Source organism: Muntiacus reevesi, chromosome 14 (genome assembly GCF_963930625.1).
Source record: "Muntiacus reevesi chromosome 14, mMunRee1.1, whole genome shotgun sequence".
NCBI classification, from domain to species: Eukaryota; Metazoa; Chordata; class Mammalia; order Artiodactyla; family Cervidae; genus Muntiacus; species Muntiacus reevesi.
In genome coordinates, this window is record NC_089262.1 from 62,707,277 (window position 1) to 62,727,294 (window position 20,018).

The 20,018-nt window shown below is 50.5% G+C and overlaps 1 long non-coding RNA gene across 5 annotated transcripts in view; it reads right to left on the bottom strand.

The window, feature by feature from the left end:
* The window catches only part of LOC136146551 (uncharacterized), a 103,649-nt gene that overhangs the window by 46,792 nt on the left and 36,839 nt on the right, over positions 1-20,018 (bottom strand). The gene's annotated exons all lie outside the window — the stretch shown is intronic.

Sequence of the window (20,018 nt, forward strand, 5' to 3'; positions counted from 1 at the left end):
AAGAGTGGGATGTTGACCACATCCCGTCACTTAGCAGGATGGATGGGACTGGATTCCGCAGCAAAAAAGGATAGGAAACAGCGGGCTCTGTTTACAGCTGTGGGACGGATACACAGCCCGGCAGCCTCCCCACGCTGGGCCTCCTGAAGAAGTCACCACTGAACCAGGACCCCAGCGTCCTGAGGCCAAGAATGAAACAGGCCTGTTAGGTTTGTCTCCCAGGGGAGTGTCTCTCTTTCACATTCCTTCTATTGCTTCTCCACCCTGGGGGTTAACATTCGAAATGAGCTTCTCGGGCTCTGCTTTGGGGAACCAGGCTCCATTTCTGCTAGAGTCGGCTTAGCGTGCCATCATCCTCAGGCAGCCCCTTTCCACCATCTCAACTTCAGCTGGCTCCTCCTTTGGGTTCTTTCCTGAGAAGCTAAAGACTTACTTTGTCTGTATTGTCTGCATTCATTATCCAGGTTTTCTGCAAGCTCTCCTTTCTCCCCCTATCAGTCAACCTGCTTCAATTTTTCTCTAGGCTTTTTCCTCCAGCCCTGCATTGGTCAGGATAAAACCCGTGCGTCCCGGGAATCCTGCCCTGCTACTCTCTGGAGCGAGACCACTCTAGTCTGTTGACGTCATGTCAGGGAAAAACAGCAGGAAGATGACATTTTCCACATTTCCAGAATCAAGTTGAAATGACCACCAATTCACAAAGCCTCTCCCAGCTGCTTATGAAAGGGTAGTGTTGAAAATATGGTTTTGTTTTTCCTGCTCCAAGGCCGGGGATTAAAAGAAAGTCCCTTGGTTCCTTCTAAGCCAGAGAGTAGAACTCTGGGGTCCATCGGCCAGGCCAAGTTCCTTCTGTTCGCACAGGTCACCGACGCTGTGACCATCTGGGGAGAGCTGCCCGTGGGAGTCTGCAGCAGGGGTGCACAGCCCTGCAGAGCTGCCGGCAACCGTCAGCGGGGACTGCGGAGTTCTGTCAAAGTCTGCAGGGCGGCTGAGCAGCTCCCCCGTGGGAAACGCGCTGGGAGGTGCGGATGGAGGACGTGAAGTCCCCGATTGGTGTGCACTATGTCCTCCCTCTTTATGTTTCATGGGGAACGGGGAGCGTCTGGGTTGGTGGTGAGCATGAAGAAAATCACCCAGTGAAAGCTCAGGAAACAGTGACAGTGCAGTCTCAAACTGTCTTCTCTTCAGGAAACCAAGCAGTGTCTAGAAGGACTGGCTGTGTGCGTGTGGGTTTTTCTGAGGATGGAGGGTTCTGCAGAACCACAGGGTCTGGTGGCTCAGATGGAGTAAGTGTGCGGCTTCACACTTGTTCCTCTGTTGGCTGTTTTCCTTTGTGCCCTCCTCCCACCCCTCAAGCAGTTCCCAGCCCTGGAAGTTTGCCCCCTGGGACTCTATCACCCAGTCTTTCTCAACCTCTGGCTTCTGGTTGAGTTTGCTGAATAGGAGGCACTAAAGACAAAGAAAATGAGGAAGGGAGAGAGGCTGGGGCATTTCTTCCTCACTGCCATGTTCCTAAAGCACAGGCCTCTAGCAGCTGTGTGACCCTTCAGGCCTGGGGGTGATAACGGCTTTCGCTATCATGAGATGTTATCAGTTATCTGTTCAGTTTAGTTCAGTCACTCAGTCGTGTCCAACTGTTTGCAACCCCATGAACTGCAGCACGCCAGGCCTCCCTGTTCATCACCAACTCCCAGAGTCCACCCAAACCCATGTCCATTGAGTCGGTGATGCCATCCAACCATCTCATCCTCTGTCGTCCCCTTCTCCTCCTGCCCCGAATCCCTCCCAGCATCAGGGTCTTTTCAAATGCATCAGATGGCCAAAGTATTGGAGTTTCAGCTTCAGCATCAGTCCTTCCAATGAATACTCAGGACTGAGTTATCTACTATCAGTTATCTATTGGTGTGCAACAAATCATCCCACATGTAGGGATTCAAATCAATCATTATTTCTTTGCGGATGACCCTGCAGTCTGGGCTGGGCTCATCTGGGCAGTTCTTCTGCTGGTCAGGGACTCACTCATGGAGCTGCTGTCATCTGACAGTTTGACTGACTGTTGGCTGGGTGCCTGGGTCCTCCTCTATGGGGCTTCTCATCAACCATTAGGCTAAATCAGGCTTCTGGACACGGAAGTCTCAGGTCATCTTCCAAGCAGGTGAAAGCAGAAGGTGCAAGGCTGCCAGAAGCCTTGCTGGGACCTTTCACAACACCCCTGCTGGCGCATTCTATTGACCAAAGCAAGTACAGGAGCAGGCCAGACTCAAGGATTGGGAGCAACTCCTTTTCATAGGAGCAACTCCAAAGTTTCTTTGCAGAGGGGCCTGGATACTGGAATGGGAAGAATGTGTGAGCCTAACTTGAAATCTAACACCATAGTTTCTGAATATTTCGATTCTTTAGTTCCCTTAAGTTTCCATTCCTATGTGAGTGGTGGCTTCATCAGTGTCTCCTCAATGGAATCATCTGAATGAAGTTCTATTTCCTGCCAGGACTCTGATAAGCATACCTTTCAACAGTCGCACTAGCTCCATTCACTGTATAGTTATTACCGTCATTGTTGTTGACATGCAGTCCTTGACTTGCTAGCAGTTTGATTTGCAGAGCCACACTTTTATCCCTTGTATGTTTACAACTGTGGCATTTTATGTCCAATGCAGCCCTATGAAGAAAAGCTGTCTTATCAGGAGCAGCTGACACGTTTCCAGAACACACCACAGCCCAAACACTACCCAAGAAAGCTGTGTGGTCAAGATCTGACTCGGCGCACATAGCAGGCTGAGAAGGAGACAGCACCTCCCAGAAGAACAAACTAGGGTACCGAGAGGCTGACCAGTTTGCTCCAAGTCACACGGCAAGTGGGAGAACGACAGTCAAAATCCTTCCAAGGAAACTTTTCTGATTTTTGACACTAATGATATTCTTTCAGCTTGTGTAAAGTCAGAAATCACAAAGGATTTAAGAAGCGTGAATGGTGTACAACATCATGTACTAAAATGGGCATGATTGGCTTTCCTTTGTACAGTGTAATTGATATCCACATCAGAAGGCTATGAACGTGTGGGAAATAAGAACATAGCATATGTTAAATTTATCCCTATTTGTGCTGACTTCTATAGACAGCTAAGCATCAGACCCATGATCTGGAACGCATTCCTGAAAATCAGGCATGGCTGATACTATTTTGTTCTCTTGTAGCTATACAGCACAGACTGCGGCCTTTGTTATATTCCCCTGGGGTTTGCTCTGAGTATCCACCATGCTCAAGTCCACTATCACTGCTTCATTGTTGCAGAGCTGCTGGTGCTAAAAAAAAAAAAATCAGATCCTTGCACACAAATGAGTTTCTGGGGCCTGGTTAGTAAAACATACTTCAGGAAGCCTTCATAACCTTCACCCAACTGCCTATTGGAGTGAGGTTCTCAATGTCCACAACAAGCAAAACCCTGGAAATATAACCCTGTTCGTTTTGTGGAAGGTGCCTTCTGTCACTGGAGGATAAAATGGTTTCATTCTCCCACCTGGGGCGCTGCAGTAACTTTCTGATTGGCAGCCCTGCTTCCTGCCTTGTACCCCTCCAATCCATTCTGCATCCAGAAAACAGTGATCTTCTTAAAACACAAATCAAGTCATCTGTCTCTTCCCTGTCTCCAAAACTATCACCACATAGCATTTCCCCCAAACTCCTTCCTAGACTATGCCTACATTTCAGGCCTTCTCCTGAATGACCACCAGGCTCCAGCTGCAGATGCTGCCTCAGACATGCCGAGATCACTTTCTGCTCAGAGGTGCTGCCCCTACTACCTTAGGATGCTGTTCCCTCAGATCTCTGTATGGCTGGCTCCTTCTCATCAAGTCTCCCCTTGAATGTCACCTCCACCATGGAGCCTTCCCGGCTTGCTCTTTCACATCACTCAGTTTCTCTTTAATCCCAGCACTCATCACCAGCAATATCTTTCTGGTTATTCCGTTATGTATTCTCCTTCCCCCGTGAGCAAATGAGCTCCATGAGAGAAGCAGCATTGTCTGGGGTCACGAACACAACCCACAATTCTAGGTCAGTCTCCAGGCAGCTCCTAGTTCAGAGTTCCAGCCACAGCACCAGCCTGCTTCTGGAACAAGTGCTGGTATTTTGTTCTCAGCAGCTTTGGAAATCAGATCTCATTCCCAGGCCGTGTGACTCAGTCGGCAGCAAGACAGAAGGCTGTGATGAGGACACAAAGCGGCCTTCAGTCTTCGGAGAGATAGCAGCCCTCCAAGGAAGCGAGTCACAGATAAAGGCTGAGAATCAGTCCCAAAGGCTGCCCTGGTCGCTGGAAGCTGTCCTCCTCTCGAACCCCACCAGCTCTCAGCCTCTCACAAACTCAGCCATCTCCCACCCTTTTGAATGTGCCAGTATCGCCTAGCTACAGAATTACCACGCAGATAGGGCTCCGGGGATGAAATTAGATTTCCCTTTGCAGAACAAAGACAAACACACACTCTTCTAGCCCATCCTGGGAGAGTTGCATTGGGAGGGCCTGCTTCCGGGCCAGCCATTCAAAGCCCATGGGCTGTCTTGCTTGCTTCAGCAGTTCCTGGCAAAGTGCAACGGAGTTCTCCGGCTTTGAAATCTAATTGCCTGCCCATGGCTGTGAATCCCTCTCCAAAGGCAAAAAAAAAAAACAAAAAAAAAACCTGTTTTAAGTAGGAGGAAGGGGGAGGGAAACAGTTCTCACGGAACCAGCCGAGATGAACCCATTTAAGCTTTGACATGATACCTTTGGGGGAAGCCAATTGTTAATAGTCTGAGAAGCTCCTGTTTAAAAGAGAAAGATCCATAAATGCGGCTTCTGTCAGTAATGAGAAAATGGAAATCACAGGCAAAACCAGAAAACTCATTCCCCCAGAATCTTAATGATCTCCAAGATAATTGTGCTGGTTTCTCAAATCAAGGCGTGAACGGTGACAGCTCTGGATTTTCCTATGAGGGTCAGACAGGTTCATGTTTTTTTAATTGGGCTCATTTCTAAGCCCTGGGCTTGTCGTGATGCCTTAATCCCTTCGCTGTCCCCCAGAAAAATGCTGCCTCCCTCAGTGTTTCCCGCAAACAAACACAGCTTCTCAAAGGGGATATGAGCCTCCCTCTCCTGCAAACAGATTTATCATATGACTGCTCTGCTGTGGGTGAACTTGCAGTTCTCTTGCATAAGAGAGCAATTTCCTGAAGGTAAAAAAAAAAAAAAAAAGGGAAAACATCAAACTGCTGGCCGCTCCTCGTCTTCCATGTAAATATCTTGAGCCTCAGCTCCCAAAGATAATGGGAAAGAAGAGGTTTTATTTCAGGAGGATGAATAGCAATCTTTCAGATGGCAGGGAAATGCTTTCTTGCATTTGTTTTATTTGATGGGATGCACAAGCAGGAACAGATTCATTAACAATTTTAAGAGTTCCCCAGGTCAAAAGCTACCTTCTGGCAAGACCTAGCAGGTTAAAGTTCAACAATAATTAACAAATTAGAAAAGTCTACCATTATGGTGGAATATAAATTAACGGCTTTAATTAAGGATGTTTAAAACAAGAAATGAGATCTTAAAAGTAATCAAAATTATAATGAACCTTAGGATTGAAAAAAAAAAGGGAAGTGTAATTTCTCAAGTATGCACAGAGGTGTGAACGGTGACGGCAGCCATCAGTTCACTAATGAAGCACCAGCTCTTTGCCTGACACCGGCCTTACCACAGTCTCAGGGGAGCCTCAGAGCTGTCTCGGCCATTTCACTTGCTTCTGGCTACCAGCTTCATCCCACCCTACGAGGGCAGGGAGGCCCATCCCAGGTCCAGGCTCTGCTGGTGGGGATGGGCTATCAAAGAAACAAGAAAGAAGAAGGGAAGGAGGACAGGAGGGAAAAGACTACCATTCTACATTCATTCACTGATTCGATGAATGCTTGTCACACCGTGTGCAACTCACGCTAGGTGCCAGGGAGACAATGGGAGCAAAGCAAGACCCCCCTGCAGCCCTCTTAGAGCTCACGGAGAAGGTAATTTCAACCACATCAAAATAAATAAATAAACACAGACTGCCGCTTTGCTGACGACCACTGGAAGCACATGGGTCCACAGTTCTGTACTCAGGAGAACCAGGAGACAAGACCTGGGCGGCGGGTCAGGGCAGTGCGCCCCGGGCACGGGGGAGGCCAGGGTGAAGGATCACTAGGTTTGAGTGCTTTCCTGTGCCACATCCTGCCTAAGTGTTCTTACAAGTATCATCTTACTCACTTCTCACACCGCCCTGGGGAGCCAATGCCGTGATAATCCCATTACAGATAAAGTCCCCTTAGGCTCAGAGAGGTGACAGTGCTTGCCTCAGGGCACAGAGCTTAGAGGTGGAAAAGAACCAGACACAAAGCAAGGCGGACCTGTCTCCATCACCCATGGCCCTGAGCACACAGCCCTCCTGGGAATGGCAGGGCGAGGCCAGGCCAGCCTCCCCCTCTTCCCTCAGGCAAGTACACACACGCACACAGGCACACATTCAAGCTCTCTCAAATGCACACTCATAGACTCTTTCTCTCTCTTCACACACACACACACCCTGCACTCCTGCTCTCAGAAGCCAAGGCGACCCTCAGCCTGCTGCCAGCTTCCCCACCTTCTTCCTCCCCAGCTGAAATGTTCCTTTGGGTCAGGTGGGACTCGCTACGAGCAAGGAGGGCTCCCACCGGGGGTGCAGCTGAGCAGCCTGGAGGAAGGGGCATCCGACTGGACCCTGCAACCTCAACAGGTGCTTGACCCAGACGGCAGAAAGAACCAGTGTTCCAGGCAGCTGGACAAGTCTGCAGGCGTGAGAAGCAGAGCACTTCTGAGGAAAAGGGATGACGTCGACAGAGGGCTGCCTCAGACCCCCTCCCACTCCTCTCCGCCCCCACCCCCACCCCACCGCACAGCCTGCTTCTTCTCCGGGATCCCCCATCTTAGCAAAGGTACAACCAGCCTCCCAAGGGCACGAGCCACAAACACAGGCGGCGGGCGCCTTGGCACCTGCCCACTCACGCGTCCAAGCTGTCACCAAATCCTAAATACAGCCCAAATCTGCCCACCGCCCCGTCCCCGGCAGGACCCCCAGCTCCACCCGGGCTGCTTCCACCGCCTCCTGACGGTGTCCCACCACTAGCCTGCACCCCTGGAGCAGCCACGACAGCCTTCACCTCTGCACACCAGAATGCCTGCTAAAAACTGCCCTCCAGGGTGCTGCTCAAACGCTCCTCCCCGACAAGGCCTCCCACTCCCGAAGAGGTCAGACCCCTGTTTTATGCCTCATGACATAAAACATGTCTCCTCCTCCCTGATGCTCAGCAGTGTTGACACTTCTACACACACACGTCTGTGATGACTCGATCTGATGGGTGGGTCTTGCACCCAGAAAGCCTGCTGCAAAGTTTTTTTAGCGTGGACAGGAAGATGTTAAAGCCAGGACGTGCGGCAGAGATGGGGCCTACAGGGGAAAGGCCGGGGAGGGAAACATCCCCAGGGGGTCTCAGATACCAGGCCCAGTGACTCCAGGACAACACGAGAGGTCTCTCTGGGATGGAAGGGCTGCAGTGACCTTCTCTTCCCCTGGTGCAGGCCGACTTTGGAAAATGGCCAGCTGGCTTTGGGCTCACTGCAGGGTCCTTCACTCCACCAATGAAGGTGGACAGCTGAGGAAACAAGCTGGTCCTGGGAAGGTGTTCAGAAGGCGGGCTGCTGATACCTGCCGCCCACAGCCAGGGGACATCTCGGCCCCCTCCCACATATGGCTGCCCAAGGCTGCCCAAGCCACAGCAGGGCCCTAGCAAAGAGCCAGCACCTTCCTCGGGCTCCAGAAATCCCAGCCACGTAGCTGGGGAAGACAGTGGAGGGAACGCCTTCCTGATGGGCGGGATGATGGTAATAAAGGTTCTGCCGCTGCCTGAGAAGTAAAGTGATAGATGTCCTCGTTTGTGACGCCTCCAGGCCAGCAGGCCAGCCAGAGTCCAGGCCGTTGTATCAGTGTGTCCAAGACAGGAGGGTCCTCTGGATCCACGACCGTGGCCCCGCCAGAAACACCATGAAAAACTGCCATCCACTCCTGAGTTCACACAGCAGACACCACGCCTCCCTTCCAGGAGCAGGGCCCCGGGCCATAGCTGAACTGCTCCTGTCCCCGTGGGACTGACAGCTGGTACGGGCTGAACAGGCAAAGGGCTAACAGGACTCGGGCCCTGGGTACGTTTGGTTTATTCTTAAAAGAAAATGGCTTTGCAGGGCATCAGTGGAGACGTAGACACAGAGAACATACTTGTGGACACAGCAGGGGAAGGAGGGTGGGACAAATTGAGTGTACATTATCACATGCAAAGTTAGACAGCCGGCAGGAATTCGCTGTTTGACGCAGGGAGCTCAAATCTGGAGCTTGGTGACAGCCTCGAGGGGTGGGATGGGCGGGAGGGGGGAGGTTCAAGAGGGAGGGGGCATATGTACCCCAATGGCTGGCTGATGCTGATAGGTGGCAGAACCAACACAGTATATAAAGCAATTATCCTCCAATAAAATAAATTTTGAAAAAAGAAAATGGCTTCCAACATTTAAGAATCAGGCAATTTCACATCAAAGTCTAGAATTCTAGCTTCTCTTAGGGAAAGAGGATTCCATTCCCTCTGGTCATGCATTGCCCAGCGTGGGCGCTGCCACCCCCAGAGGGTCACGAGCTCTGCGCTCATCAGTGGCCCTACTCTCTGAGGCCTCATTCCGTTCTCGCAGCAGTCTCCTCGTCAGCATCTGAGACAGACAGACGGTCACCGGATAATCCTCCAACTGGGTGGTTAGTGCGCGGCAGGGGACGAAGAAGAAGGGGTGGTGGTTCCTGAGCCCCGGCCTGACGGGGTTGAATGTGGGGAAGGCTCCTGCGGATCCCTGTTCACTGGGGTCACTCCATCCTGTCCTACGCGGTGGAGGAGGTTCAGACCCAGCGATGTTTTGGAGCCCGAGGCAGCCAGGTGTGGAGTGAGTCATCCAGCCTCTCCCCGGTGCAGATGCCATGGAGCACATCTCGCATTTTGAACGACATCACAGCTCATTCGACGCTGATAAACCCATCCCCCTGAACAGGTAGCGTCTCCAGCAGCACCAGGCATGACACCCACTGCACCCCAATGTCAACCCCCCCAGAGCGCTGCAAGGCCTCAGCTTGATTCAAGGCCACTCCAGCCTGTCCCTGGGCTCCTCCGTACGTCACCCTACCCTATCCCACAGAGCCTGGTCCCCAGGGCATACCCCTCACGGGACGAGGGGCCCCTTCCCTGCCCTAGTTCACCGCTCCCGAGCACCTTCCCTTCTCTCTGCCTTCATCTGTCCCTCCCTGACCTCTCTCCCAAGGATCCAAGCCAATCCCCCCAGGAGGCCCTTCTGAAGCCCAGTGTGACCACTCTCTCCTGAGTCCCGGTGGTTTCCCACAATAAAACACAACTGGAAGGAGAGGCTCACACTTCTGTACATGGCAGGGCCAGAGCAGACCCAGGGCTGGCGTAAGGGCGCCTGGAAGCTGCCTCTTTTACCTCTCGTTCTGCCTCCCCGCCCACCTTTGAGCAGCTTCTCTCTAGGCAGCAGCCCCTGGAAGACCCGGGGCTCACTTCCTGCCGGCGTGGTGAGCCCATGGAAGGAGTTCTCTTTCCTATTGCTCCAGCGAAAGTCCTTCCACTGACCCTCAGCAAGCTGGACCCCGCACTGTAGCCAGAGAGAAGAGTCAGCCCTGCCCAAGTCACATGCAGTGAGACGAGAGGATGCACTTTCCCAAAGGAACAAGTTTCTAGAAGAAGAAGGTCTGGAGGCCGGCCAAGCACACGCAGACAATGTCACTGGCTCTTCAGCTGTGCGTCTCTATAACTGCACGTCTCACTCCGCTGGGCCCGGGGCTGGCTCACCTCTGCAGCCCCTCCAGGGCACAGTTTTACGCCCTACACATAAAGTTGGTGGAATTAAATTCTGCAATTGACGTGATCTCTGCTAGGAAAGACCCTGATATGTGTACGTCCTCAAAGTGCCATGACTCTTCACTTGCTCTCCCTAAACACACAAAAGCTCCTGGAGAACAAGCCTGGCTTCTCTGTCTTCAGTGTCGTCCGTGGTCTAACCCACAGCGCTGGGCACTGGGCTTACCAGTAACTCCCTACTGATGGGCATCCGAGAGGACGTCCTGGACAGAATGAGGCTTCCCAGTCGGACGGAGCTGGGTTTAGATCACAGTTTCCTCCACCTATTAGTCATTGTGCTTTTCTCAAGGGGCCAGTCAGGATTCAAGTGGGGAAGAGGCCACTAGGGGCATGGGATGAGAGCTGAACCCGACCCCGTGTGGGAGAAGGAAGGTTGGGACAGGGAGTGGCTGAGTCAGGTAGCTCACCAGTTGGGATCTGGGAAGTCGAGTGGGACTGGCGGGGCCGGTGGGGGTGGGTGGTGGTTAGTGGGATGTTGGAGCTGCTGCCTCCATGAATCTGCCACAGTGTCTGGGAGAGGAGAGCTGGACGCAGAGCCAAAGAGAGCAGAAGCCCCCAGGAGCCTCTGGCCCCTCTGCATCTCGCTGCCACCCCCTCCACCACAGCAAGGTCTATGACGAGTGTGGTCCCTGCCCACCTCCACTTCCGGATTCTCACACACGTGCCTCCTTGCACCAGCTCATGCTCACAGCCATGCCGCGAAAGGGGCTCTGAACAGCACAGGCCAAGCTGCCACAGTCAAACACTGGACCCCTCTGGGCCTCTGTTTCCTCATCAGTGAAATGGGGATGTTACTGCTTAGTTCAGAACACATCAGGCACACACATTTTACTATAGTTATCATTTCTATAATAACAATATGTTACTATCTACTAACTTTTGCCAGAATCTGGTTACTTAAGGAAATTCTGGCCCTTCCCTCCCACCATAGCAGTGCCTTTAAGAACTTCCACCCCCAATTATTCAGCTAGAGAAAGACAAATACTACAGAATCTCACTTAACCATGGCATCTGAAAATGCAGAACATACAGAGAGCAGACTGGTTGCTGCCAGGGGCTGGGGTGGGGGATGGGGAGTGCTGGTCAGAGGGCACACACCTTTCAGCTACAAGATGAGTAAGTCCCGGGGATCTAACGTACAACATGGAGACGACAGACAACAACTCTGCACTGTACACTTGAACGCTTGTAAGAGAGTAAATCGTAACCACTCTAATCATAACAACAACAAAATATGGTAATATGTGAGGCGAAGGAGGTGTTCATAAGCCTTGTCAGGGCCAACACTTTGCGATGTACTAAGGTATCAAATAATCACATTGCACACCTTAGGCTACACAATGTTGTGTGTCAGTTGTTGGTGCTACTTACCGCTAAGTCTGGCTCTCTGTGACCCCATGGACTGGAGCCCTCCAGGCCCCTCTGCCCATAGGATTTCCCAGGCAAGATTACTGGAGTGGGTTGCCATTTCCTTCTCTAGGTGATCTTCCCAATGCAGGGATCAAAGTGAGCGTCTCCTGCATAAGCAGGCAGACTCTCTACCACTGAGCCATCACGTATCTCATTAAAGCTGGAAAAGAAAACTCCATCCCCAAAGCCTCTGCCTCACAGAGCAACCATGACTAAATTTAAGTCTCAATTTTAAAATATTAATTATTGCCCCAAAGGAGTGGCCTATGTCTGCAGTGCTCTGGCCTTGCACAGGGTCCTCTGGTCCACGGATTCATTTAAGAGGACATTTCTGTTTCCTACCCAGCTTGTGTCAGGGGTCACACTGGTATGACTCATACAGGTGGCATGAGATTCTAACCTTTCAAGCATAGGCTAGCCACACTTGCAGGCTAGGGAGAGCCCCTACTTCCTTAGGGAGCTCTGATTCCACAGCTCCTAGCTACAATTTGCCTCCCCAAAGGATAAAACCAAATGAGTGCCTTGCCAGGAAGCAACAGGTATCCTGTGACTTCAGAAGGCATCTTTCTCTGGGGACGGCAGAGTTGGCTCTTGAAGTCTCCTGAGCTGGCGTTGGAGGGTGCTGGGAGGAGGCAGGGACTCAGCTGCTTGGGGGAGATAGGCAGAGGGAGACAGAGAGGGCACAAGAGCAGTGGTAATGCCATAGCGATGCTGAACACTCCAAACAGATTTGTTTAATTAGAAGACTAACAGGGAAATAGAAGGACAACTTGTTCTGGGCTGCTCACAGGTCCCTGAAGGCTGGTTCAGATGAGACCTGGTGGAAGGGACCCACCTTCTTGGAGATGGGGAAATAGGCTAGGAGAGGGGAAGGAACAGGTCCACAGTCACCCAGTGTGTTAGCAGCAGCTCCAGCAAAAAGGTCATCGGCTCATCTCTTCAGTTGGGCGACAAGCTTACTGAGTGCCTCCTATGCACCAAGCACTGTTTTACCCGGCAGGTATGGCGGGGAACACCTGAAGGACCCACTGATGGTACAGGAGATGTATAAGTTATCCCGTGCCAAGAACGGTGATGGCACGCATGGTGCACTGCTAGACCCTGGCAGACAAAACCTGAGCAGGTACGGCCCCGAGCACAGCGGGGACACAGGCACTTGCCAAGGTCACATGTCCAGTCAGCCTGAACCCGGAGACCACAAGATGCCTTCACTTGTCTCCCACATCACCACCCACAAGCTTGACTGGAGCGGCTCTGAGCTCAGAGCCGAGAGACCCTGGCCACCTAAACCCCTGGAAGCTGTGTCCCCAGGGGGCTCTGGGAGAGATGCATAGGAAAGGGTGCTGGGGAATCCCATGGCAGCAGATCCCATGCAGTAGGAGGTCACTGGGGTCATGAAAACTTGGAAACAGGACTTGCTCGATAGAAAGATTTAGATCAAAGGCAAGTCACTTGACCCCTCTGAGACCCGCCCAGTTCCCCGTCTGCACAAGGGGGACAGTGCTGTGTGAAGGAAGAGGAGGATGCTCATGGAGACACCCGGCCCAGTGCCTGATGTAGAGTGAGCGCTTGCTGACCAGCATCCCTGGTGCCTTCACCTGGGACCAAGCAGGGAGTCCCAGGCAGGCCTCTTCCATGGGCCCTCCCGGCTCCGGCCCACTGGTGTGTCCCATCTCCGTGCCCCTCCGTAAAGAGCTGCGGAGGCCAACCACTGTTCAGGGGTCCAACACAGCCCGCGCTTGGTGTCCACCGGCAGGGGGCTGGCATGTATAGCATACACATGCCCCATCTAGAGACTGTATCGTCACTGTGGGCTTTCCAGACTGACTCGCCAGGGGCAGTGATGGTGACGCTGCACTTCTGGGGCCACCCTACCGTTCATTCATCTCTGTCACGTGTATTAACCACGCATCCCAGGGCCTGAGTTTTAGAGCTGAAATGTCCTCAGAATCACCTAACCCAGTGCTTACTAAGCCTAGGGGCTCATCAGGTTACCTGGGAGCATTTTAGACATTAGCATGAGAAGCGTCTCCTTCTGCATGCACACTGTGGACGCTCCAGCTGCATAAGAGGGTATTAAATACAGAGTCCCCCAGTGTCTCCTCCCCAGAAACAAACACTCTTTCTGATGTACCTTCTAGAAGGTCATCCATATGTGTGCAGGCAAAACTATTCTCTACACTCCTCTACACACGCCCAGCCCACACACCATTCCCCTATTCTCCTTACCAGTGCACTTTGGATGTATCTATCAATATAGCAGGATGTGAAGCTGTAACTACTTTCTATGGCTGTGTAGTATTCCATTGTGTGCACCTGGCCCCTTATTGATGGACATCTGTGGACATTCTGATTACGTGCTCAAGCCAGGCGGCAGCACGTTCCTAGCACTTACATTCCCTTCTGCATAAATCTTTGTGTCCTTTTGTGAGTTCGCTAAAGGATATTAAGGAAGTTAAAAATGACAGATTCTCGGTCCTTCTCAAAAGAAGTTTTGATCCCACAGGACTGGGGCGACACCCCGGAGTCTAAATTACAGAAAGCTCTCCCATAATTCAGATGGACACTCACAATGGGAGTTTCCTGGTTCATCTTGTAAAAGAGGAGCAGGCTGCCGAGTGAAAATGAGTGGCCTGTATCAGGTCAATCACTGGCTCCACCTCAGTACTGTGGAGGAGAGCCTTGCATCGTCACTGCTACCAGTGACCCAGCATGGACGTCCCTGGGGGCACTCCAGGCTCTCCCCTGGTCATTGGTTAAGTGGCCATGGAGCCTGGCTAATCCCAACCAGTCCCAACTTATTTAATTTTATTATGTTTGATATCCAGATGGACACACAAGAAGCCAGTCACAGCGGCTATTTCTGGGGAGAAGATTGGCATTTGCAAGTCAGGGTAAAGAATGGAATTTTTCAATGATTCACACAGGCTTATTATTGTCACTTTTTTTTCTTTTTACAAAACCTCCTAAGTGCAAAACAGAACCAGAGAACACCTGGGTCGACTATTAACACATTCACTAACTGTCGATCTTGAACAAGTTGCCTACCTTCTCTGCGCTCCGGTCCACAGAGTTCAGAGCTGCAACGCTGGTGGGTGGCAGTAAACGCTAAATCAGCTCATGGACGTGACACCCTTGATGCAGCTGTAAACAGCACCCACACGGCAGCAGGGAGCACCATGAGACAGAGAGGAGCGGGCGAGGCTTTTACCGTTCTGTAAATGGGCAGGAAAACACAGAGAGACAAAGGCCGGGAGCCTGAGGCTGGCCATGAGATAAGGTCAGGGGTCAGGGCAGGAGGCCCGGCTCACGCTCCCTGCAGAAGCCTCCACCTTCAGGCCCCAGGCCCAGTAAGCAAGGCCACCTAGGGGCGTGCTTTCTGCCCAGGATGGTTCCGTGGGCAACACAGATGCGTGGCGGAGGCCTGGGGCACAGCCCCCTTGCAGACTGCCTGGGGCCTGTGCCTGGGATGGGCATCCACGGCCTGCCAGGTCTAGGAAAACGGAAACTAACTGCCTCTCCACGAGGGGCTTCCCTGGCTGGCCTTCCCTGGGAAGCAGCAGCATTTCATAGGATGACAAGGGCTCAGAGAAGTAAAACCCAATTGGAAGGTGGACAATGGGCCAGGAGTCCCTGATGAATTATCTTAACTACAGGAAAAAAAAAAAAAAAAAAGGGGGACATCTGGGAACCACTTCCAGAGCTTAAGAGTGAAAACTCTTTGCCTTTTTTTTTTTCTGTTGCAACAAAGGCAGTGGGTATGTTTCTCTCTCTAGAGACTGAACGTGGATGGTTTTTTTGAAAGTCAAAATCTGGGCTTCTGTGGGTCAGATGTGGTATGGAAATGTCCTCTCCCATCCCCCATCCCCGAGTCAGACGAAAGTGAGGGATCTGAATACTCAGTGCTTTCAAAGTTTTGAAAGAACTGGTGATCCTGGGCCAAGCAGCACCCAGCAGCACAAGGAATGGCCTTCAGGACGGCTGGCCTCTCTCGGAGGAGGCACGCCCCTCCCGCTCGCCACAGTCCCCACCGTGCCCAACCATCGCACTGCTGCCTGCATCTCTCCCGCTGTGCTGCTACTGCAGCCGCTATCTCAGCTCCTAAGGTCCTACCAGGCTAAATCTAGCTACCGTGCTAAAGTCCTCAAAAAGAGACAAGCTAAATCCATTGCCTCGCTGTGAGATGCATTCCTGCGACGGTGCCAGATGGCTTACTTGCCAATGACTGATGTCTACTATTATCTGCTGGCAAAATTAGTTTCCATGAGCACATCTGAGTTATAAGTCAGATGATCTACTGTTTAAGCATTGTGTGATTTAAGGAAAGCTGTGTAATGTCTCTGAGCCTGTTTCCACAGGACTGATGTGGGGATAAAACTCCATTATTATTATTATTATGGAACACATCTCATGACTTTGGAGGTTGACTGGATGATTCTTTTGCTTCACATGGTACAGTTGAAGCCCACAGACAGTGGGAAAGTCCAAAATGGCCTTGCCCATGTGCCTGGTATTTAGCTCTGACCACCACCCGGGGTCTCAGCTGGAGCTGTCTGCCAGGAATCTCAGTTCTCCTCCATGGACCTCAACCACATGGCTGCTTGCATGCTGTGAGGGGTAACCCAAGGGGTGAAGACAAGCTACAGCTTTCTTAAAGGCCAGAAGTCACCCCGTGTCACCACCATCACGCACTATTGATCATAACAGGTGTGAGGGCCAGTGCCAAGGATTCAAGGGAAGGATAAATGGACTCTGCCACTGGTGTGCACAGAGAAGTTTTCACAAAAAGGCATGGGGGGTAGGAAATATTTTTTGCAGTCACTTTGGAAATACAATTTTCTACAAAGCCTTTCACAGTACCCGATAAACAGAAGGCTGCGTATTGCTAGGTCGCTCAGTCATGTCCTACTCTTTGCAACCCTCTAGATCGTAGCCCACCAAGCTTCTTTGTCCATGGGATTCTCCAGGCAAGAATACTGGAGTGGGTTGTCATGCCCTCCTCCAGGGGACTTTCCCAACCCAGGGATCGAACCTGTGTCCCCCGCATTTCAGGCGCTGAGCCCCCAGGGAAGCCCCACACAGAAGGTTACCAGATAGTCAGTATCGAAACCAGATTGATTATATTTTTTGCAGCAGAAGATGGAAAAGCTCTATACAGTCAGCAAAAACAAGACTGGGAACTGACTGTGGCTCAGATCATGAGCTCCTTATTTCAAAACTCAGACTTAAATTGAAAAAAGTAAGGAGAACCACTAGAGCCTTCACGTATGAACCAAATCAAATCTCTTATGATTATACAGTGGAGGTGATTAATAGATTCAAGGGATTAGATCTCCTAGACAGAGTGCCTGAAGGACTGTGGATGGAGGTTTGTAATATTGTACAGGAGGCAGTGACCAAAACCATCCTGAAGGGGGGAAAAAATATCCAAGAAGGCAAAGTGGTCACTTGAGGAAAATTTACAAATATCTGAGGAAAGAAGACAAGCAAAAAGCAAGGGAGAGAGGGAAAGATATATCTAACAGAATTCAGAGTTCCAAAGAATAGCAAGGAGAGATAAGAAGGCCTTCTTAAATGAACAATGCAAAGAAATACAGGAAAAAATAGAATGGAAAAGACTAGAGATCTCTTTAAGAAAATGGGAGGTATCAAGGGAACATTTCATGCAAGAATGGGCACAATGAAGGACAGAAACGGTAAGGATCTAAGAGAAGAAGAGATTAGGAAGAGGTGGCAAGAATACACAGAAGAACTATACAAGAAAGGTCTTAATGATCCAGATAACCACAGTGGTGTGGTCCTTCACCTAGAGCTGGACACTCTGGAGAAGTCAAGAGCCCCTTAGGAAGCATCACTATGAACAAAACTAGTGGAGATCACAGAATCCCAGCTGAACTATTTCAAATCCTAAAAAATGATGCTGTTAAAGTGCTACACACAATATGTCAGCAAATTGGAAAACTCAGCTGTGGTCACAGGACTGGAAAAGGTCACTTTTAATTCCAATTCCAAAGAAAGGTCAATGCCAAAGAATGTTCAAATGACTGCACAGTCGCACTCATTCTACATACTAGCAAGTTAATACTCAAAATCCTTCAAAATAGGCTTCAACAGTACGTGAACTGAGAACTTCCAGATGTACAAGCTGGGCTTAGAAAAGGCAGAGGAACCAGAGATCAAATTGCCAATTCCAGAAAAACATCTACTTCTGCTTTATTGATTATGCTAAAGCCTTAATTTCAAAGCAATAATTTGACTGTGTGGATCACAACAAACTGGAAAATCCCTACAGAGATGGGAATACCAGCCCACCTGACCTGCCTCCTGAGAAACCTGTATGCAGGTCAAGAAGCAACAGCTAGAACCGGACATGGAACAACAGACTGGTTCCAAATTGGGAAAAGAGTACATCAAGGCTGTATATTGTCACCCTGCTTATTTAACTTATATGCAGAGTACATCATATGAAATACCGGCCTGGATGACTCACAAGCTGGAATCAAGATTTCTGGGAGAACAATCAATAGCCTCAGATAAACAGATGATACCACTCTAATGGCAGAAAGCAAAGAGAAACTAAAGAGCTTCTTGATGAAGGTGAAAGAGGAGAGTGAAAAAGCTGGCTTAAAACTCAGCATTCAAAAAATGAAGATCATGGTAAATAGATGAGGAAAAAATGAAAACAGTGACAGATTTTATTTTCTTGGGCTTGAAAATCACTGTGGACAGTGACTTCAGCCATGAAATTAAGACTCTTGCTCCTTGGAAGAAAAGCTATGACAAACTTAGAGAGCATATTAAAAAGCAAAGACATCACTTTGCCGACAAAAGTTCATAGAGTCAAAGCTATTGCTTTTCTAGTAGTCATGCATGGACATGAGAGGTGGACCATTAAAAAGGCTGAGTGCCGGAGAATTGATGCTTTCAAACTGTGGTGCTAGAGAAGACTCTCAAACTGTCCCTTGAACAGAAAGATCAAACAAGTCCATCCTAAAGGAAAGCACCCCTGAATATTCATTGGAAGGACTGGCGCTGAAGCTGAAGCTCCAATAGTTTGGCCACCTGATGTGAAGAGCTGACTCATTGGAAAAGACCTTGATGCTGGGAAAGATCGAAGACAGGAGTAGACAGGGACGACAGAGGATGCAATGGTTGGATGGTATCACCAACTCGATGGACATGAGCTTGAGCAAGCTCCGGGAGAAGGGAAAGGACAGGGAAGCCTGGCGTGCTGCTGTCCATGGGGTTACAAAGGGTCGGCCACAACTGAGTGACTCAACAACAAACAACAACAATACATAGGAGACTCTCAACAACAATGTTAATTTCATTTATCTGCTCAATCCACGGAGCCACTGGAAAACAACAACAACTGGGAGAGAGAAGTCTCTTTTCCCAAGAAGGTGAAGCTGGCTGCAGGATGCCTGGGGCTGCTGGAGGCAGCGTGCGATCACACGGGATCTGCCAGGGACCATCCCGCAGTGTATGGGGAGGGCTTGAGACAGGTGTGCCAACAGAAGTTATTTTTGCTAAAGTAGTTCGGCTTCAGGTTTCCCCCACTTCTTGTCAAAGTGATTCCTATTAACACTCCATTCTTGCAGCCCTTACAGTCAAACAGAAAGGACACACATGCAGCAAATAATTATACTTCAGTGTCATAAGGGGTGAAACAGAGATGTACGTGGGGTATTTTGAAGAGAGGGGTTGGGTTAATTTTCTTGGAGGCAGATAAAGAAGTTCTGGAACATTTTCTGGAGGAGGCCCCCCCCCCCCCCAAACTCACAAAGCTACCATGGGCTAGTCATACTGACAGGCTCTGCAGGTACCAGTGGAAGAGATGACAGAGTCCTAGGACAAAACTGGTAGAGACCAGGTGACCCCTCTTTAAATCTGCCCCCTTCCTAACTTCCTCAATTCCGGCATTTTTAGAATTGGCTGCCCTGGCATCTATCATATAGAAACAGAACCTCCTTAGCAAAAGCAGAGTCTTTTAATAGACCTCCAGAGGTTAATGGGCCTGCCAGATCTTTGACATTTATTGGATTTTACAAGCTAGTGGATACAACTCAGAAAGCCAATCAGATGTTCCAAATCGATGGCCCTTTGGGGAACTGTCTTCACACAGAACCACAGCGAGGTGACCTTGGATGCCTGAGTTGGGAATGAACAGAGAGAGGAGGTCAGATCCCAGGAACTGCTAAACTGATCAAGCCCTGCTCAGGGCCGCTGGCCTCCCTCCACCCAAGGCGCTCTGTCCACAGAGCGTGCAAGCATGCATCTCTTCCACCTCACCCTGCCGGCACAGCTACAAGCACCAGTCTCCTTTTCAAACAGCCCTTCCCAGGGGACTCTGCCCAGTGCTCTGAGGTGACCTAAATGAGGAGGAAACCCAAAACGGAGGAGATGTGTGTCAGCACATAGCTGATCTACTTCGCTGTAGGGCAGAAACTAACACAGTATTATAAAGCAAGGGTGCACGCGTGTGCTCAGTAGCTCAAGTTGTGTCCGACTCCGTGACCACACGGACATAGCCTGCCAGGCTCCTCTGTCCATGGCGTTTCCCTGACAAGAATACTGGAGTGGGTTGCCATTTCTTACTCCAGGGGATCTTCCTGGCCCA